Raw genomic sequence first — 22,561 nt, forward strand, 5'->3', positions numbered from 1 at the left:
GTTGTCAGGAAATTATATGTGTAATTTATGCTCCTAGAACGCCTGACAGTGCTACTTGGATGTTGAGCCTCTGTATGTGGCCAGGCTATGTAAAATTCTCACACATGTGGTATTGCCATACTCAGGAGGAGTAGCAGAATGTATTTTGGGGTGTCATTTTTGCTATGTACATATTGTGTGTTGGAAATATCTTATAAATGGACAACTTTGTGTAAAAAAAATGTGTTTTCATTTTTTTCCACATTTTCCAAAAACTTCTGGAAAAAAATTAACCGTTCAAAAGACTCATTATGCTTCATAGATTATACGTTGGGGTGTTAGCTTTCCAAAATGGGGTGATTTTGTGGGTGTTTCTATTGACCTGGTGCTCCAGGGCCTTCAAAAGTGTGATAGGTTGTCATCAAATGAGATGTGCAATTTATGCTTGTAGAACGCCTGGAAGTGCTACTTGGATGTAGGGCCTCTGTATGTGACCAGGCTGTGTACAAGTCTCACACATATGGTATCGCTATACTCAGGAGGAGTAGCAGAATGTATTTTGGGGTGTCATTGCAAGTATGCATATGCTGTGTGAGAGAAATAACTTATTGTTATTATGAAAATTTTGTGTAAAAAAAAAAAATTCTTACTTTTCCCAAGAATTGTGGGAAAAAATTAAACCTTCAAAAAACTCACCATGTCTCTTACTAAATACCTTGGAATGTCTACTTTCCAAAAAGAGGTCAATTGGGGGTATTTGTACTTTCCTGGCTTGTTAGGGTCTCAAGAAATGAGACAGGCCTTCAGTACATCATGTGTGATCAATTTTCAATGATTTGCACCATAGCTTGTAGACTGTATAACTGTCACAGAGACCAAATAATATACACTAATTTGGGTTATTTTTACTAAAGATATATAGCAGTATAAATTTTGGCCCAAATTTATGAAGAAAAATGACTTATTTGCAAAATTTTACAATAGAAACTAAAAAAAAGTGTTTTTTTTTCAAAATCTTCTCTATTTTTATCACTTATATTGCAAACAATGAAAAAACCCTGCGGTGATTAAATACCACCAAAGAAAGCTCTGTTTGTGAAAATGATAAAAATGTTGTTTGGGTACAGTGTAGCATGACTGAGTAATTGTCATTCAAAGTGAGAGAGTGCTGAAAGCTGAAAATTGGTCTTGGAAGGAAGGGTGTATAAATGCCCTGTATTGAAGTGGTTAAGGTTAAACCTCTTTTCTTCTAATTTTAATGAGTCGCCTTGTGTCTTGTTAAACTCCCTTCCTCAAAAAATGTTATCCCTATTGTGGGGTATTTGTAAATTGAAATCATATCCCCTCTCAAGCATCTCTTCTCCAGGGAGAATAAGTTCAGTGCTCACAACCTTTCCTCATAACTAACATCCTTCAGACTCTTTATTAGCTTTGTTGCCCTTCTTTGTACTCGCTCCATTTCCAGTACGTCCTTCCTGGGGACTGGTGCCCAGAACTGGACAGCATACTCTAGGTGCGGTCAGACCAGACTCTTGTAGAGCGGGAGAATTATTGTTTTATCTCTGAAGTTGATCCTCTTTTTAATGCATGACAATATTCCGTTTGCTTTGTTAGCAGCAGCTTGGCATTGAATGCCATTGCTAAGCCTATCATCTACTAGGTACTCCAGGTCCTTTTCTATCCTAGATTCCCCCAGAGGTTCTCCCCCCCAGTGTATAGATTGCATTCATATTTTTGCCACCCAAATGCATTATTTTAGATTTTTCTACATTAAACCTCATTTACCATGTAGTTGCCCACTCCATTAATTTGTTCAGGATCTTTTTGCAAGGTTTCCACATCCTGCAGAGAAGTTATTGCCCTGCTTAACTTAGTATCGTCCGCAAATACAGAGATTGAACTGTTTACCACATTTTCCAGGTCGTTTATGAACAAATTAAATAGGATTGGTCCCAGCACAGAACCCTGGGGGACTCCACTACCCACCCCTGACCATTCTGAGTACTCCCCATTTTTCACCACCATCTGAACTCACACTTGAAGCCAATTTTCAATCCATGCACTCACCCTATGGTCCATGCCAACGGACCTTATTTCATACAGTAAACGTTTATTGGGAACTGTGTCAAAAGCTTTTGCAAAATCCAGATATATCACGTCTACGAGCCTTCCTTTATCTAGATGGCAACTCTAGAACTTTGTTCACTCAGTTCAGAGTTTTAGTATCTAATGACATAACAGCTGACACTATTCTATGGCAGTGAGTTCCCTGCTAAATGCTGAATAGAAATGTATTTCCTAACTTTTATTTTACAGAAATAGGAATGCCAAGTTATTCTGAAAAATATGTTTTTATGACTTTTGATTCCATATTTAAATGGTACTCAGATATGCAGGCATGATCTGAGCACCTCAGGTAAAGCCTTCTATTGTTGGCAACACAAAAATTTGCACCCATGCTGGACAGTTGTACATCTTTTTTGGGGAAAAGGAAGAGGGGAACAAGCAAGCAATCAGATTTGGCAAAGATTATCTCAGGAGGAGTACCAGCGATTGGACAATGTTTTCAAACCTATTCAGTTAACCTTTCCATCGTTAATTTGGTAAGGCTGAGTTGTCTCCTTTCATCGTATCTGCAGTTACATGACCCAGCCAAAAATGGTTGGATCTGGAGATGCTCTTTTCCTGTCTGTAGCCAGCTTAAGTATTGTCATTGGCTGATTAGCGTTGAGAGAAAATAGAAACATGTAATCTGATATTTCCTGCAGTGTTATCCCTAGCCTGCACTTGAGTTTTTTGATAAAGCTGTCAATAAACAGCTTTGATCCCAGAGAAGCAGCCAGACACCATGCAGGGAGACAGCTGAAATGTTCACACACAAAGTAGCAGCACAACTCTAAGAACGAGCAAGATAGGGCTAGAGCTTACAAATTAATATAAAAAGACATTACTGTGTGAGTGTGAGAATGTCTTTTGGTGCTGCAAAGAGTAGGAATAGGGCAAACGTACCTGAGTTTGGTTTGAGATTTTGGTTTGAATTCCATTAAATAACATGTCTAAGGGATGTCCTTAACCTGCCAGTGAAGTGGTGTATCAACACAATATATTTAAGCTATAATCACATTAGCAAAGTAAAAAAATGTAATTTAAATTGCCAATAAATCACAGCTTTAACCACTTACTTCTGTTTGTAAACAAAGCAGCCGGGATTCCCTGTGAGAAATGTGGGGTGCCCCTAGAATCCATACCAAACCCAATATCTGAGCAGGCAGCCTGGCTTCCTGAACCATACTAGGCTACATGCCCTCAACATCTGGCCGTATGTTTGACGGCGTGCTGTATGTGGACAGGGGACTTATCAGAATCTGGAAGCCTTCTTTAACAATAAGGGGCCCCACAGATACCACCCCCAATGTAAATAAGTAAGGGGTACACAGTACCACTACTCATACACAAAAAATATAAACAGTAAATAAACACACTGTCAGTCATTACCAGTGTGCAAAAGTGTATTTGCTTTGGAAGAATAAACCACCTCTACTGTTGGGTGTCTTATGTGTGTAGATGTTGCTGCAATATGCAAAACTATTGGTTTAGTTTTTTACATTTTAAAATGGGGTGTCCCAAGATTGTGCAGAATTTTAACCATTTAAGCCCCGGACCATTTGGCTGGCCAAAGACCAGAGCACTTTTTGTGATTTGGCATTGCGTCGCTTTAACTGACAATTGCGCAATCGTGCGACGTGGCTCCCAAACAAAATTGATGTCTTTTTTTCCACACAATTAGAGCTTTCATTTGGTGGTATTTGATCACCTCTGTGTTTTTTATTTTTTGCGCTATAAACAAAAAAAGAGCAATAATTTTGAAAAAAAGCAATATTTTTTACTTTTTGCTATGATAAATATCCCCAAAAAATATATAAATTTTTTTTTTCCTCAGTTTAGGCTGATACGTATTCTTCTACATTTTTTGGCAAAAAAAATTGCAATAAGCATTTATTAATTGGTTTGCGTAAAAGTTATAGAGTCTATAAAATAGGGGATAGTTGTATGGCATTTTTATTAAAAATTTTTTTTTTTACTAGTAATGGCAGCGATCAGCAATTTTTATCCTGACTGCGACATTATGGTGGACAGATCGGACACTTTTGGTGCTATTTTGGAACCATTCACATTTATACAGCGATCAGCGCGATTAAAAATGCATTGATTACTGTGTAAATGTGACTGGCAGTGAAGGGGTTAACCAGGAGGGGGCGCTGCAGGGGTTAAGTGTGTCCTAGTGATGTCTTCTAACTGTGGGGGGAATGGGCTATGCGTGACACGACACTGATCACCGCTCCCGATTACAAGGAGATGTGATCAGTGTCCAGTTACTAGGAAGAATGGGGAAATGCTTGTTTACATCAGCATTTCCCCATTCTTCCTCTCCATGAGACGATCGCGGGTATCCCCGCGGACATCAAGTCCACGGGACCCTCGATCACACTCACGGAGCTTGCGGCAGGGTCGCACGTGTGCCGGCGAAGCCGCGCACACAACCACTCGGCGGCAAATTTAAAAGGACATACCTGTACGCCCATTTGCCTGTCCGTGCCATTCTGTCGATGTATATGTACATGCGGCGGTCGGCAAGTGGTTAAAGAATGCCTTGGCTGAAAAAAGGATTGAGAAACACTTATGCCCTTATGCATTTGATCATATTGGCTTCTCTCTGAAAACATTGTGATGGATTTCCTAAAGCTAAATAGATTGTGCAACTTAGAAGTGCAATTGCATTCTGCAAGTGTAATTGCACTCATTTTCTCCAAAGCTTAGTGAATGTGGTAAAGCTCTGCTGATTTCCATCATCTAAACATGTTCAAGCAAAACCATTTTTTTTTCCCCGGGTATTCTTTGCAAAGTAAAGCTTCACCACAATTACTAAGTTCTGGGGGAAATTAGTGCAACTGCACAGTCTATTTGCCTTTAGTAAATCCATCTCTTTATTTTGGGGGTTCTGGTTTCCTGCATGAATTTTAAAAATCTAGCATAGAACAACATTTCTGAATGAGTGGATAATCACCAGGAAAATATGTTGGTCAAGGTGAAGCAAGTTCAATTAAGCTTAGTAAAGTAAATTAGCAACAAAAGGAAGAGTTCATTTAGAAAATGAACAGTTGTATGCATTTCAGAAATAGAACTAAAAAGTAAATTTGCAAACATCAGTTACTTTGGAAATGTCTGTTTTGCATGAAAACATTCTTAGTTCTGAGTGATGTATTCTAATGTACTTTTAATGTAACATTGACATTTATTTCATTACTTTGAAAGAAAAAAGTCCAAATATATAAAGATCCAGATCTGACCAATGGCTGTGCTCATTGGGACCTTTAAATTGAAATATAAAAACTGAATGTAAAGTACAGTGTTTGTCATCAGCCTCCAGTACAAAAGGCTAGACTCTGGTTTGGTATCTGCTGTAACAATAAATATGTACTGTATGTGATAAAACTGCTTTGTATTCTATTTGTATTGGAATGCCATTCATCAATTACCATGGGAAATCATTTTGCATTACATTGAGTCGCCTTCATAAAAATGTATATATGCACATTCTCTGATCTGCTGTGGTTTGCCTACCTGGTGTCCTGCAATTTTCACTGTGCCAATTAAATTGAATTCTAAAATACTATTAGGGTAATTTAAAAAGTGTTAATAATATTAATTCCTTTATTGTGTAGCTGTATGCTTGTTTAGCTGTGTAGCCGAATACTTGATTCTATGCACAAGCACATTCTTTTATTTGTCACAAACTGGAGTTATTGGTTGAGAAGGTTAATATTTTCAGTTAAGCATTCATTTTCCTAATTTTATGCCATCAAATCATATAGAGATCATTTACCTATTTTTGGAAGTTCTTGCTGTGTCTTTATCTGCTGTTGGTGTAAAGTTGTATTGCGTGTATTTAGAAAAAAATGCAAAAAAACTCTATCATTTTTACAGGCATTTTATTACAAACAAAACAAACACATTGGTTCAAAACAAAATGACATACAGGACAGCAACGTGCCCAGATATTATGCCTATAACAAGAAAATGTCAGGGTCCAGGGGACCAACCCAAGATGTACTGACATCCTGGCCATTTGAAGAATATGCTGTCACAGGAACAAATCTGGCCAGGAAGATTTCAGATGGTTCACAAACACATTACTTTGAGGTGTAGAGGATTGGGCCCTTTACAATAAAAAGTTCTATATTATAATATTGGACTCTTTGGGGATTGTGCATTTCTTCATTCGATACCCAAGATATGTAGTTTAGTGCACATTTACAGAGCACCTACACAGTTTATTTTATGGGCTTTTCATCCGTTGTGCACATATATATTTAAACAGTTACTGTTCTCTTTGTTATTAAAATACAGCATGTGATCAAAATAAATCCCAGACATCTATATCACATAAGATGTGTTGAAATACAATGTTGACCAGAAATTTTCCTCAAGAAACCTCTGATGGAAGGTGACACAATCTGGCTGACGGATTGCATGCTAGTTTATAGGCAGTGGGTTAACACTCCATGCTGTGTATAATACAGGATTTTGAGATGTCTGCTCTATATCTGCTTTATGACAACTTCTCTTTAAGTGAAATCTGTTTGCAATGAAACGTATTCATTGAAAGATCAGTGCCTGTTTTTTTACAACACTGCCTTGCTTTGTATCCTCAACAGCAGAATAACATTAAGATATTTGGGTGGATAACATTTTTTTCTTAAAAGTAGTAAAAACGACATGTGCAATTCGTTTCGTAACTAATCAAAATTCGGCCGAATTTTGCATCTTTCAGACATTCGGATGCATCCGAATGTCCGAATAAAAAAATAACCAATTTCAACTAATACGAAAGAAATTATAGTGAAAAAAACAAATGAATTCAACATGATTCGGTAATTCGTTAAAGATCTAATGAAACAAAAGGTCACCTCAAAGTAAATCTTACAGTACAATCAGCTGATTAATTTTGTTCTGGAGGTTGGATTACTGGCAAAGTGCATTCCTGAGAACTGAGTGAGAAGGGTGTTGTATTGTATTTGAGCAGAGGAGAAAAGATAGTCATTGTGTGTGTTAATAGATTCAATAAACAAACGACTTTGCAAACTACGAATCATTATCACAAATATATATACATACATAAATATCGAATTTCAACTAATACGAAAGAAATTATAGCAGATATAACAAATGAATTTGACATGATTTGAGATTCAGTATAATGAATATCGACACTCTACGAATAATAACAAATTATCCAAAAACAAATTAATTTAACATAACAAATATAACAGAACGAAATTATGCATTTTACGAATGACAATGAACCAAAACTAAATGAAATTTCCCATTGTGCACAAGTCTAGTAAAAACTTTTACCTTTTAAATCAGATTTTTATTTTTTTTTTGGAAAAAAACTTTTTTTCTGCAGTCTTCTGGCTGGTGCAGTGATGTCACCTATCCTTCCTATGCTTCCACTGCAGTGGCGAGGGAAGGGGAGAGCATTGCTTTCTCCTGGAATTAGCAGTAATCATGTAATGATATTCAAGTGCCATGGAGTCCAGGAATATTGTGTGCCCAGGCTGTAGGATACATTAAATTACACTGATTGTCATTCAACTCAGAAAGAACCAGCAACACTGGACATAAAAAAACAGGGACTATGCTGGAGGGGGCAGGTGAGCAAGCTAATCCATAGTGACAAAATACTAAGTTCTACTTTAATAACAAAACCAAGCTATACAGTGTCTGTATAAATCAGTCACTGTCAGGGTTGGTGACAATGACCAGTGGTTAGGAGTGGGAAAGCGCATAACCAAGTGCTAACTTCCTAGCTAAAACTGATATTTAAATAATAAAGCATCTTGATTTCAGGACTGGTAGGTTTTTTTTTCTTTCTACTGCTTGTTCCAGAAGTTATGTACAGTTTGGGAGGACTGAAAAATGACTCAAAAATAGATATAAGCTATCATTTTGCACTATAGCTAAAAAAGTAGTGTATTGATGCCATTTATTGTATAGATACCATAGAGTATAGATTTGATTTTTATGGTAAAAGATAAGTGTTGTAATATGCCTAGATATATATTTGCTTAAGATAATACAAATTTATAGTGAACAGACGGGTCAAACTTAGTACAGGGCTGGTATGTAGGGATAAGGACTCAATGTACAGTATACAAGGCAAAAAATAAACCCTCTTACCAGCATTGGTTGCCTGTGACAGGCTTTAATACATAACAAACCTCCTTCAGAATTGGTGGTCAGTGGCTGGCTATAACCACAGCCACCATCAGATAATGTGGGGCTCCCTATAGCCTCTCTTTCAGGGTCCTTGTACCACCCAAAATAAAATTCTCTAGTGGTCAAGTGGTGTAAGTGTTCCCTATATACCCTGGTGGTCTAGCGGGACAGTCTGTAAAAATAAACTGCTACTTACCTTCTCTGCAGTCCCATTCTGCTCTTTCTTCACATGGTAACAGTGCGCCCCAAAGTGCTCCATCAATATTGAATCATTGCAGTCTCCACACAGTTACAGAGCACTATGTTAAGCCAGAACTCCTCTCTCTCTGATATCCAGAAAACTCTTCCAGGTATAAGAGGGAGACTGCAGCACCACTGATGATGGAGATAGGAGGTATCCAATATAATGCTTGGCATCGCAGAGCTGTCTGCCCCATGCGTCACCTAAGACAGAGTTCTGGGTGCTGGAACACAGAGTTTCCAATACCTGGAAAACACTGTGCATATCACCAATGGCTACATTAAGGCACCCCTGGTATCCTGTGCAGACTGTACCCCAAGGTACACCATTGTAGTACAGGACAAGTGCCAAGAGGTGCCATGGCATATGGGTAATGTTTTTGAAAGGAAAATGAATAAATGACATCCATGACAAACCTATAGGGTTTTTTTTCAACACAAATGTTAATTTTATATACAGAACTAGCATACAGTCATAAATAACTAGCATAATGAATGTTTATTGTCCAATGATCAGGCTGAGGGTAGGGCAGTTACCAAGGCAACAGACCTGGCCATGCTATCACCCAAAGTGGCAAAGAGATTTAGAGCACAGTTTTGCCAGGTCATGTAGTTTTCTGTTTATTTAGAAATTCAGATGTAAGGTTAGGAAAAGCATACTTTGAAAACTCACGTGCCAGAAGTCCAAGACTCCTGTTTACAGAAAAAGTAAGTGCAGCACAGTGCACTGTTTGATTGCAGTTAACCTACTGAGCATGACTGAGAATTAGAAGTACAACAAAAAATAAATTCAGATATAAAATCATGCTGCGGGCAAAGCCATGTTGTGGAAATTTGACCTGCCAATTATGCAGCAAGTTAAATGCAGCAGCAATATTTACCTGGGTTGGCCCATTATTACTTCTAACTCACTGGTTATGGCTTAGCATTTTGTATTTCTTTCTGTTTAGCAAAATCCAATTCAGCTGTGACTGATGACCTGAATTCTTCTGCTTGTCAGTAATTTCATGATGCTTCTTGAGTGGGAGTCTAGGTAAAAGCTCACAGTGACATAAAATAAGTATTTGTCAATATTTTCAAATGCAGAAATAGCAGCAATCCATCCAATATCTGTCTCTCTGTGAGGCTCGTGATGATTTGATATAATAGTTACATAACAAAACCCTTTAATCATGTCATAAGTGTTACAACAGACTGCCTATTTTTTGTGATTTGATCACATTGTCATTTTACACCCCTAAGGAGCATACATAAGCACAATCAGTTCAGTGCTGCCTTCTAGCACAGAGCTCCTGGCCCAGAGTACACTGTCCTACCCTACAACCTACCTCAAGCTAACCTTCCCAGTGACCCTAACATAGTGACAATAATTCACCCTTTGGTAAATGTAACCATTTGCTTGCAGACTTGCCTTTGCTGCATTAAGATCCTCAGTGCTGAAAACTTCCTTTGTTAAAATCTATTAGCACCAAAATCATATAATAACCACATACAGTATATGTTGGCATGTTTTCAGAACATTCATAAAGCTTTTCCTGGTAGAATTGTTCTTCCACAATTTTGGAACATTAACCACTTAAGCCCCGGAAGGATTTACCCCTTTCCTGACCAGGCCATTTTTTGCGATACGGCACTGCGTCACTTTAACTGACAATTGCGTGGTCATGCGACGTTGTACCTAAACAAAATTTATGTCCTTTTTTCCCCCACAAATAGAGCTTTCTTTAGGTGGTATTTGATCACCTCTGCAATTTTAATTTTTTGCGCTATAAACAAAAGAAGAGCGAGAATTTTGAAAAAACACTTTTTTTTTTACTTTTTGCTATAATAAATATCCCAATTTAAAAAAACAAATTTCTTCATCAGTTTATAGCCGATATATATATTTTTGGTAAGAAAAAATTGTAATAGGCGCATATTGATTGGTTTGCAGAAAAGTTATAGCGTCTACAAAATAGGGGATAGATTTATGGCATTTTTATTTTTTTAATTTTTTTTACTAGTAATGGCTGTGATCTGCGATTTTTATTGGGACTGCGACATTGCGGTGGACAGATCAGACACTTTTGACACATTTTTGGGAACATTGACATTTATACAGTGATCAGTGCTGTAAAAATGTACTGATTACTGTATAAATGTCACTGGCAGGAAAGGGGTTAACACTGGGGGCGATCAAGGGGTTAAATGTGTTCCCTCACTGTGTGTTCCAACTGTGGGGGGATGGGACTGACTTGGGGAGAAGACCGATCATTGTTTCTATATAATAGGAACACACGATCTGTCTCCTCTCCCCTGATAGGACAGGGATTTGTGTGTTTACACACACAAATCCCCGACCTCGCTCTGTCAGGAGAGATCGCAGGTGCCTGTCGGACATTGCGGCCACCTATACTTCTTAAAGCGCCCGCCGTACAGCTACAGTGATTTGGAGTGCCATTCTGCTGCCCTCAATCAATAGCGGGCAGTCTGCAAGTGGTTAAAAATAAAAAATAAAATAAATAAAATTACTAAGTGTATTTGTTTGATCTGCCTAAAAAGTTTTGCTTGACATAACCTCTAGTGACCTAACTCTAGTCTGAGAGTTATTAATTATGCTAGTCCTAAATCTAGCTGTGGCCCTTGGCCTTTTGCCCAAAATGAGTGCAACCCAAAAGGAATAAATAAAATAGGTAGTAATAAGATGGTCAACCAAATGCTGCCTTTATAGCAGGAGACGGTTTAGCTCCAACATAATTCCTGATGGTTGAGCCTGTCTTAAAAGATAAATTCACCTTTCCTAACCTGTTACCTGTTCAGGGTGTAACATGTAACATATTAGTGCTGCAGCTATCACCGCCAAGCCCTCCCCTGATCCTTGTTGTGACAGCAGATCGGGTATCTTCTTCCCGTGTCATGCTTCTCATCAGGCTGGACAAATATTCAGGCTGGTCAAAATGAGCAATTCTCCTGATTAGATCATCAGTGAAAAAATGAATAGCCAAATATTATTTGACTAGTCTTGATAGTGTGACAAAGTGTATATCCCATAAATATTCTGCACATTCTGTAGAGTTTTGTGTTAAGTATATACTCAGAATCAAGCCTGCCTATTTCTTTTCCATAGCCATTGGGCTAGCTCAATGTAATTTTCAACATGAAAGGTAAAGAGCTGGAATAAATGTGAAAATACAATATAAGACAATTATTGGACATATTTTCAAGCACTGGCCTTTGAAAGGGGATTAAGATGTGGATATTGATGTGCATAAGGTAGACAAGGATTTTACTTTTGTCTGTAACTGTAAATCAGCCAGTCCTTGAAGGAGTGAGAGAAAGGTCAACATTTGCAGGCCTTCATTAAAAGCCACTCAGATTTTTTATAGCTTTATATCAGCTGTGAAGTAGGGGGTTTTCATGTCTTGTTTAGCAATTTATTTTTCACTTTGCTGATGGGATAAGAGACAGCATTCCCTGGTACCATATGTTGTGGTAATGTCTCTCTATAATGAAACTAAAACCAATAACTACTTTCATTTCTGAACACATTTTGAACTCTTATGGCAATTATTATCACTATGTTCCTTACCCTGATGTTGTACCTCTTATCGCACATCCTCCCTAGAAGATAATATAATAATATTATCAGAAAATACATGTAACTGAGTTATAGGTGTGCTATGTGTTATGAAAAATGTAAAAATGCCACACATTCATTTTTAATGTTATGAGACATATAAATAAACCATATTTAAAGCCATTTTTTTTTTTTGTAGTTCCGAATAGCATGCCAAGTGGTGATATTTATCTGAGGGGATTTTCTCTCACTTCATTTAGTGACTTCAGGACAAGATGTAGAGGAGAATCATCCCAGAGAATCAAAACTTGTAAAAAAATGCTTCCTTGAGCAATGACTGTTAGATGGGTAACATATAGAAAGCGAAGGAGGGTGCACCAACCTTGTGGGTAACCACTAACACTACTGACACCAATTATCTTTTTAGCTACCGTACCCTACATTCTGCATTCTTACTACGGACCACCAATGTAAGGTACTTTCTTTCCACTGACTCTATGATGTAAGTAGCATTATTTCCACTAATGACCAGCGTAAGGAGGCCCTTCTTCCAATGAACACCAAAAAAGGGTGTCCTTCTCTCACTGGCTACCAGTCCGAAGGGAGTCCATCTTCACTGACCACCAATGAAAGCAGGCATGGTATTTCACGTACCATCAATGTAAGGGGGCATTTCACTGATTACTTGGCACTTTTCCGTTGAGCATCAGTGTAAGGATGATCTTCTCTACCTTCTCTGACCACCAATGTGAAGGAACATAATTTAATTTTCATTGTCTGCAATCATTTTCTGGACATTATTAACCAGTTCCCATGCGCCTATTATAATGCGGAATGCAGTTGTGCTCTGGCATGATCTTTCACTGGCTGGGTCTACCAGTACACAGCCAATGACTGATCACTGTACCGACCCACTGCCAGTACCATGTGATCGCTGTGACCAATCACAGCAGATCACATGACAATTGTAAACAATGAATTGCTTACTTTCATGCCATTCAATGTGTACAATTGTGTTGCTAGCTGTAATTGTTCACAGTGATCACACAGTACAGACACGGCCAATCAGAGCCCATCTCTACCATGTGATTACCTGTTCTCAGTCACAGCTAATCACAAAACACATACTGAATGAATCTGTTTAATTCAGTAAAAACAGTTGTTTATACCAGTGAAATTCACTGGTATAAGCAGTCATAATGTGTAAAAAAAAAAAAAAATCCTGATTACTTCCTCAGAGTAGTACAGTTTTACTATGGTAAAACTGTATTTCTCTGATCTCAAAAAATAAATTGAGAGTTTTCTTTTTATTTCCCAAAAATTATGACAAAAAAACTTAAAAAAAACTGCCATGTCTCTTACCAAAGGCCTTGGACTGCTTTCCAAAAAGGGGTAATTTTGGGAATGTTTGTTCTGTCCTAACATTTTTGGGTCTCAAGAAATGTGAAGCCATCAGTACATCAGGATTAATCAATTTTCAGATATATATCATAGTTTGTGGACTCTATAACTTTCCTACAGACTAACTAATATACACTGATTTGGGTTATTTTCACCACGTGAATGTAGTGGAATACATTTGGCCTAAATCAATGAAGAAAGATTATCTATGTGCAAAATGTTATAATAGAAACAAACAAAATGTGTTTTTTTTTTCTCTCAAAATGTTGGTCTTTAATTTATTTATTTTGCAGAAAATTAAAAAAAAAACAGTGGTTAAATAAATATCTCTAAAGGAAAGCTCAATTTGTGCTCTAAAAATTATAAACATGTTATTTGGGTACAGTGTTGCATAACCTCACAATTGTCATTCAAAATGTGACAGCGCTGAAAGCTGAAAATTGACCTGGGCAGAAAGGGGGTGAAAGTGCCCGGTATTGAATTGGTTAATTACATATTTTATTATTATTGAAAATAATTGTGTCAAGTAGAGCAGGCCTGGTGGCCTGTTACAGTACATATGCCATATTCCTTTTTTTTTTCTTATATCTCAAATGAATGTTCATGTTAATGTACTACTATGTACGCTACGTAATGTACACTAATGTAATTATTGATAGGCATTACCTGAGACCTTAAAAGTTATTTAAACGGTTCCTTGGTGTCAAAGTTATTGAGAAAGGCTGCTCTACTGTATCCAAAAGTAAAAAAAAAAATTGCTTTTAAGTATGCTTTGTCATATTGTATGCTGCAGACAAATTATAACTGATATGCAGAGCAGACATACCTTGCAGAGAATAAAATACATTTTCACCTTTCCTGTTCCTGTTTCACAAGTGAAAACTCATGCACCCTCTTTCTGGTCATATTGACTCACATCCTCCACCTTGAATGTCTTCTTTCATTCTTTACCAGTTGAAATACTGTCTGCATTTCACCTGTTTGCTACACTTTTCTGGTGTTTTAAAGGAAATGAAACCACAAAGATCAAAGCAGATTTAGAATTTTACAAATTAGATTTATTATTTTCTTTATATTATTGCATTTTTTAAATACAATTTCAGGGGCTAAAACCAAGTAAGCTTCCATAATCCATCTAAGTCTCTAATTATGTCTTTATTTGCTGCTGTGAAATAATATTTGCTATGAAAGTTAAGGATGAGTATTAGCTTTGTTCATTGGCACAGTATTTACACAATATAATCATTTTTTATAAAAATATAATTGTGATTGTTGTTCTATACAGTATAACATGTGTATCTACAACACATTTATTCAGGCGTGCCAATTTTTTACATTTTAGTAAAAGTTAGGTGGCATAATGTTGTCCCAGGGGCATCAATATATCTATAGATAGATATCTATCTATCTATCTAGAGAGAGAGATCTATATATTACATATATACAGTAGATATATCTATATATCTATATATAGATAGATATATATAGATCGATCGATCGATCTATCTATCTATCGATCTATCGATCTATCTATCTATCTATCTATCGATCGATCGATCGATCTATCTATCTATCTATCTATCTATCTATCTATCTATCTATCTATCTATCTATCTATCTATCTATCTATCTATCTAGATAGATAGATAGATAGATAGATAGATAGATAGATAGATAGATAGATAGATAGATAGATAGATAGATAGATAGATAGATAGATAGATCGATCGATCGATCGATCGATCGATAGATAGATAGATAGATAGATAGATAGATAGATAGATAGATAGATAGATAGATAGATAGATAGATAGATAGATAGATAGATAGATAGATAGATAGATAGATAGAGTGGGGATGGAAAGTATTCAGACCCCCTTAAATTTTTCACTCTTTGTTATATTGCAGCCATTTGCTAAAATCATTTAAGTTCATTTTTTTCCTCATTAATGTAAACACAGCACCCCATATTGACAGAAAAACACAGAATTGTTGACATTTTTGCAGATTTATTAAAAAAGAAAAACTGAAATATCACATGGTCCTAAGTATTCAGACCCTTTGCTCAGTATTTAGTAGACACCCTTTTGATCTAATACAGCCATGAGTCTTTTGGGAAAGATGCAACAAGTTTTTCACACCTGGATTTGGGGATCCTCTGCCATTCCTCCTTGCAGATCCTCTCCAGTTCTGTCAGGTTGCATGGTAAACCTTGGTGGACAGCTATTTTTAGATCTCTCCGGAGATGCTCAATTGGGTTTAAGTCAGGGCTCTGGCTGGGCCATTCAAGATCAGTCATGGATTTGTTGTGAAGCCACTCCTTCATTATTTTAGCTGTGTGCTTAGGGTCATTGTCTTGTTGGAAGGTAAACCTTTGACCCAGTCTGAGGTCCTGAGCACTCTGGAGAAGGTTTTCGTCCAGGATATCCCTGTACTTGGCCTCATTCATTTTTCCCTCGATTGCAACCAGTCATCCTGTCCCTGCAGCTGAAAAACACCCCCACAGCATGATGCTGCCTCCACCATGCTTCACTGTTGGGACTGTATTGGACAATTGATGAGCAGTGCCTGGTTTTCTCTACACATACTGCTTAGAATTAAGGCCAAAAAGTTCTATCTTGGTCTCATCAGACTAAAGAATCTTATTTCTCACCATCTTGGAGTCCTTCAGGTGTTTCTTAGCAAACTCCATGCAGGCTTTCATGTGTCTTGCACTGAGGAGAGGCTTACGTTGGGCCACTCTGCCATAAAGCCCCGACTGGTGGAGGGCTGCAGTGATGGTTGACTTTCTACAACTTTCTCCGATCTCCCGACTGCATCTCTGGAGCTTGGCCACAGTGATCTTTGGGTTCTTCTTTACCTCTCTCACCAAGGCTCTTCTCCCCCGATAGCTCAGTTTGGCCGGACGGCCAGGTCTAGGAAGGGTTTTGGTTGTCCCAAACATCTTCCATTTAAGGATTATGGAGGCCACTGTGCTCTTAGGAACCTTAAGTGCAGCAGAATTTTTTTGTAACCTTGGCCAGATCTGTGCCTTGCCACAATTAAGTCTCTGAGCTCTACAGGCAGTTCCTTTGACCTCATGATTCTCATTTGCTCTGACATGCACTGTGAGCTGTAAGGTCTTATATAGACAGGTGTGTGGCTTTCCTAATCAAGTCCAATCAGTAAAATCAAACACAGCTGGACTCAAATGAAGGTGTAGAACCATTTCAAGGATGATCAGAAGAAATGGACAGCACCTGGGTTAAATATATGAGTGTCACAGCAAAGGGTCTGAATACTTAGGACCATGTGATATTTCAGTTTTTCTTTTTTAATAAATCTGCAAAAATGTCAATAATTGTGTGTACATTAATGAGGAAAAAATGAACTTAAATGATTTGAGCAAATGGCTGCAATATAACAAATAGTGAAAAATTTAAGGGGGTCTGAATACTTTCTGTCGCCAGGACCCCCAAACATATATATATATATATATATATATATATATATATATATATATATATATATCTACTGTATATATGTAATATAATAATATATACATTATACTTTACTACTCTTTTCTGGCAGTTTTCCCAGCATATGGTGCACTGTGGATTATCTATCTATCTATCTATCTATCTATCTATCTATCTATCTATCTATATATATATATATATATATATATATATATAAAATATATGTCTATCTACTGTATATATGTAATATAATAATATATACATTATACTTTACTACTCATATCTGGAAGTTTTCCCAGCATATGTTGCACTATTGATTAGGATAGGGGATTAATCCTGTTAAAAGCTATATTGAGTGAAAGCAGTTGAAATTAAGATGACTCATTTTAAACATTAATGACATTTTCTTCACACAGCATAGCAAGAGGTGAAGATGTTAAAACTGTTTCCAGTTGTATTTAGGGAGGTCTTTATAAGATGGGATCTTCTATTCAATAGGAAGTGGCATTGATTTCACAGGAGCAATCGTTGCAAATGGCTGCATGACTTTTAAAACCAATTGCAATACTGTAATTAAGCTTAATGCACCTACAGATAAAAGCAATCCATGCATCTGATTACCCGCTTGATTGCTTTTAGAAGCAGCAGGCAGGGGGACCCCGAATACCTAGGTGGTATTTCCCGGGGTTACTGTTCTTACCAGCGAGCCTGAGAAATGTTCCAGTGGTTCGCGCGGCAGGATGCAAAATTGAAGAGAGATCATATTGGGGTTGATTTACTAAAGGCAAATAGACTGTGCACTCTGCAAGTGCATTTGCTCCAGAGCTTAGTAAATGAGGTAAAGCTTTACTTTGCAAAGAATACCCAATCATGTGCAAAGAAAATAATAAAAACACCTTTTTTTGTTTGCACATGATTGGATGATAAAAGCCACCAGAGCTTCCCCTCATTTACTAAGCTCTGGAGCAACTGCTCTTGCAGAATGTGACTGTACTTTGCAAAGTGAACAGTCTATTTGCCTTTGGTAAACCAACCCCATTGTCTCTCCTCAACCCCTATGATCTAGACGGGCCGGAGTGCCGTCATAACATCACTTCTGGTCTAGGGCAGATGTCATTTTTTTTTAATTTCAAGGGTAGAGGAGAGATCTGGGGTCTTATATATTATACCCTAGATGTCTCCATAAAGGGTACCTGTCATTCCTGTAATTTCAATCACAAGGGATGTTTACATTTCTTGTGATAGGAATAAAAGTGATAAAAAAGTGATAAAAAAACAACTAAAGGGAAAGTGTAAAAATAAAAAATAATAAAATAAATAATACTGTAAATGGTGTTCGCACCACACCTGTGAGGTATCGCTGCAAACAATATAGCAAGAGTAATAATTCTAGAGATAGACCTCCTCTGTAACCTGTAAACATCTTTATAGCATTGCCTATGGAGATTTATCATATTTAGTTGCCATTCCATGAGTGTGCACAAATTTAAAGCATGACATGTTAGGTATTTATTTACTCAGCGTAACATTATCTTTTATAGTTTACAAAAAATTGGGTTATTTACAGGTTTTTTTTGCATTTCAGTTCATTAAAGTGTATTTAAAAAAAATAACATGTGACATAAAAAAATTGCTATCACTGCCTTTTTATTTTCTAGCAAAAAATACTGATTTTTGTAAACAAAAAGTCTCAGAAGAATGCCTGGTCATAAAGTGGTTAAAAAAAGTATTCTCATACAGTATTTCTGGATCCCAAGTAATCCTACTGATGATAAAGACACAAAACCACTCCAGAAACCTCTCTCCCATTGCCACAGCTTCCCTGTCAAAGCCATATATTGCGGATCGAGTGCACCTTACTGTAGTAAACTGCCCTTTGGGTATTTCCTTAATGACATGAGATGGGTGGTAGTTGTCATGCTATAAGAGATGTTTTCTGGAGGGTGGCTTATAAAACCATGTATCTAAATAATTCCATTGCCTCCCAAGTCAATCCCAAGTCAAAATAGTTTATATCGGTGGTATTCTCATTGACCCTAAATCTAAGATTATAATTACTATCATTGAGATATTCTAAAAAAAATATTCATGGATAAAGTCTGTTACACAATGAAAATCAAATAATCAATTTAATGAAAACATACTTAATCTGATCCCTAAAGTAGTTAAGAAATGGTGATCCTCCAACCAACCCATATATGACATAAGTGGGTGCAAATGTAGCACCCATTAAAGCGCCACATCTTTGGAGATAAAAGCTTCCAGCAAATAGAAAATATTGCTTGGCAAATAATTTATTGCCTCCATGATAAAGTGTTTCAAATTAGTGAAATATTCAATATAAAAATCTAATTGGTGTTTCAGATCACTTGTTTGCCATTTACTGTAAGGCTCGATTCACATCTATGCATGTTGCTTTTTGAGCGCTTCTGCAGTACTTTTTGCTGTGCTTTCTGTGTTTTTACACTGATTTTACTGCAAATTGGATTTTGCGATTTGTGTGGTATTTTTTTACATTTACTGTATATAGCTGGTTGCTAAGGAGCGGGTCGGGAAGCCAGCCACCTTAACCTCCCTGGGGGTATGATTATGTCCGATTTTTGATGCTGAAAGAGGTACAATTATTTTGCATGGAAATTTGGTGTTTTATATTGTAGGCCTGTAATTCTTAGGAATAACTCACTTAAATCTGTCCAAACAAGAGTCCAATAGACATCCCGGGTATGATAAAGTTTGAAAAACGAAATCATAAATTATAATATAATAAATAACTATAAATAATTATAACAAATAAGCGGCGGAGGACGGTTCGCACACAGAGCGGGGAGACATTGCAGGATCCTGGGGACAAGGTAAGTAACCTCTTCCTGGATCCTGTGATGCAATCCCGAGTGTAGCTCGGGGTTACCGCTTTTGGTACTGAAAATCCACCCCGAGCCACACTCAGGAATACCGTCTGGGAGGTTAACAACCAATGAGTCGTCAGCTTTCAGCGGGCTCCCCCGCTAACAGCTGAATGTAAAAATAAATAAATTGACGGCACAAAAAAAAACAGCATGTCCCCCCTATAAAACCATACCAGACCCTTTGATCTGGTATGGATTTGGAGGGGGCACCCCATGCCAAAATGTAAAAAAAAAAATTTACCCCCCAATTCCATACCAGACCCTTATCTGAGCATGCAGCCCGGTAGGTCAGGAAAGGGAGGGGACGAGCAAGCACCCCCTTCCTGAACCATACCAGGCAGCATGCCCTCAACATGGGGGGGTGGGTGCTTTGGGGCAGGGGGTCTCTGTGCCCTCCCACCCCAAAGCACCTTGCCCCCATGTTGATGGGGACAAGGGCCTCTTCCTGACACTCCTATTCAGTGGTTGTCGGGGTCTGCATGCAGGGGGTTATCGGAATCTGGAAGCCCCCTTTAACAAGGGGACCCTCATATCCCGGTCCCCCTCCTATGTGAATGGGTATCGGGTACATGGTACCCCTACCCATTCACCAAAAAAGCAGTGAAATGTAAAAAAAAAAACAAGAGACAGTTTTTGACAAGTCCTTTATTAATATAAATAGCTCCGAGCCGTCTTCCCCCGCTGCCATCTTCTCCCAGAGTTGACCTGTCCCGCACCGCTGTCTTCTTCCTCGCTGCTGCTGTCTTCTTCCTCACTGCTGCTGTCTTCTTCCTCGCAGCTGGTTACCTGCTAAAAAAAAAAGTCTGCTCTTGTCCTGAGGCTGTCTTCCTCCGTTGTAACATCCCCTGCTGTCTGACATCTCTTATATAGCCATTGGGCATGGTCATCTGATGTCGTCACCTGGAGAGCCCATCCCTTGTGAGGGTACAAAGGGGAGGGCTCTCCGGTGATGTCATTGGATCACCACGCCCCATGGCTATATAAGAGATGTCAGACAGCTGGGGGACATCCCAACAGAGGAAGCTAGCCTGAGGACAAGAGTGGTCCTTTTTGTTTTTAGCGGGTAATCGGTGGCGAAGAAGAAGACAGCGGTGGCGGGGCAAAAGTCAATTCTGGGAGAAGACGGCACTGGGAGAAGATGGCAGTGGGAGAAGACAGCTAGGAGCTATTTTTTTAATAAAGGACTTGTCTTGTTTTTTTTCACATTTCATTGCTTTTTTGAATGGGTAGGGGTAAAATGTACCCTTACCCATTCACATAGGGGGGGCAGGATCTGGTGGTCCCCTTTTTAAAGAGGGCTTCCAGATTCCAATAAGCCCTCCACCCTCCCTCCGCGCCCTCTGCTCGCAGACCCCACCAATCATTGGCCAACCCCCCATGTTGAGGGCATGCAGCCTGCTATGGTTCAGAAGGGGGCATGCTCGTTCGTCCCCTCCCTTTCCTGACCTACCGGGCTGCATGCTCAGATAAGGGCCTGGTATAGTCTTTGGGGGAGACTCCACAACATTTTTTCGGGAATTTTTTAAGCTGGCAATTTTTTTTTTACATTCAGCTGTCAGTGGGGAAGCCCGCTGACAGCCGATGACTTATTGGTCGTTAAGGGCATGGCAGCCGGCTTTTTGGCCCACTCCTCAGCAACCAGCTATATACAGTGAATGTAAAAGAAACCCCACAAATCACTGCAAAATCACAGTAAAAACGCAGTACTTGCATTTTTGATGCAAGGCCATTGAAGTCTATTACATGCAAAACGCTGCATTTTGCGGGGAAAAAGTCCCCGACCATTTCCAAAAATGCAGAGGCACAAAAATGCATTGATGTGAACATGTTCCATAGGAACCCATGTTAAAAAAATTCCCTGCATTTCTGCAAAATGCAAAAAGCATAAAAAAACTCATTAGTGTGAATCGAGCCTAATGCCCTGTACACACGGTCAGACATTGATCGGGCATTCCAACAACAAAATCCATGGATTTTTTCCGATGTATGTTGGCTCAAAGTTGTCTTGCATACACACGGTCACACAAAGTTGTCAGAAAATCCGATCGTTCTGAACGTGGTGGCGTAAAACACGTACGTCGGGACTATAAATGGGGCAGTAGCCAATAGCTTTAGTTTCTTAATTTATACTGAGCATGCGTGGCACTTTGGGCATCGGATTTGTGTACACATGATCGGAATTTCCGACAACGGATTTTGTTGTCGGAAATTTTATAGCAAGCTCTCAAACTTTGTGTGTCAGAAATTCCTATGGAAAATGTGTGATGGAGCCTACACACGGTCGGAATTTCCGACAACAAGGTCCTATTACACATTCTCCATCGGAAAATCCTATCCTGTGTACAGGGCATTAGTGTCCCAAGCTTTGTTCACTAATATTTGGATTGCATATTTTGTTTCCTGCAGATAAATAGGCATTTTTTTTACTGAAGGCTGAAGCAGATTATCTCTTAAATCCCTCAAAGGTTCATGTGGGGAGTCAATACTGGTGACAATAGGTTTGTTGGGTACAGGAAATTCCCCTTGTGAACCTTTGGGAGATGATGGAATCTATGGATTACTGGAAAATCAGAAATTAGTTTATTAGCCAATTTTTGTATCACAACTCTAACTTCCGCTACTTCATCAATGATTAAATACAAATCCTTCTTAAAACTAGTTGTAGGGTCACCAATTATTTAAATTTATTGTAGGTAATGATATTCCCCCTAATGATAATCCCCCAAGGTCCCTCTATTATT

At 38.2% G+C, this 22,561-nt stretch overlaps 1 protein-coding gene across 2 annotated transcripts in view; it reads left to right on the top strand.

The window, feature by feature from the left end:
• Positions 1–22,561, top strand: part of NRG3 (neuregulin 3) — a 1,498,269-nt gene that overhangs the window by 650,264 nt on the left and 825,444 nt on the right. The gene's annotated exons all lie outside the window — the stretch shown is intronic.

The sequence above is a fragment of the Aquarana catesbeiana genome, linkage group LG08, assembly GCF_042186555.1.
Source record: "Aquarana catesbeiana isolate 2022-GZ linkage group LG08, ASM4218655v1, whole genome shotgun sequence".
NCBI lineage: Eukaryota > Metazoa > Chordata > Amphibia > Anura > Ranidae > Aquarana > Aquarana catesbeiana.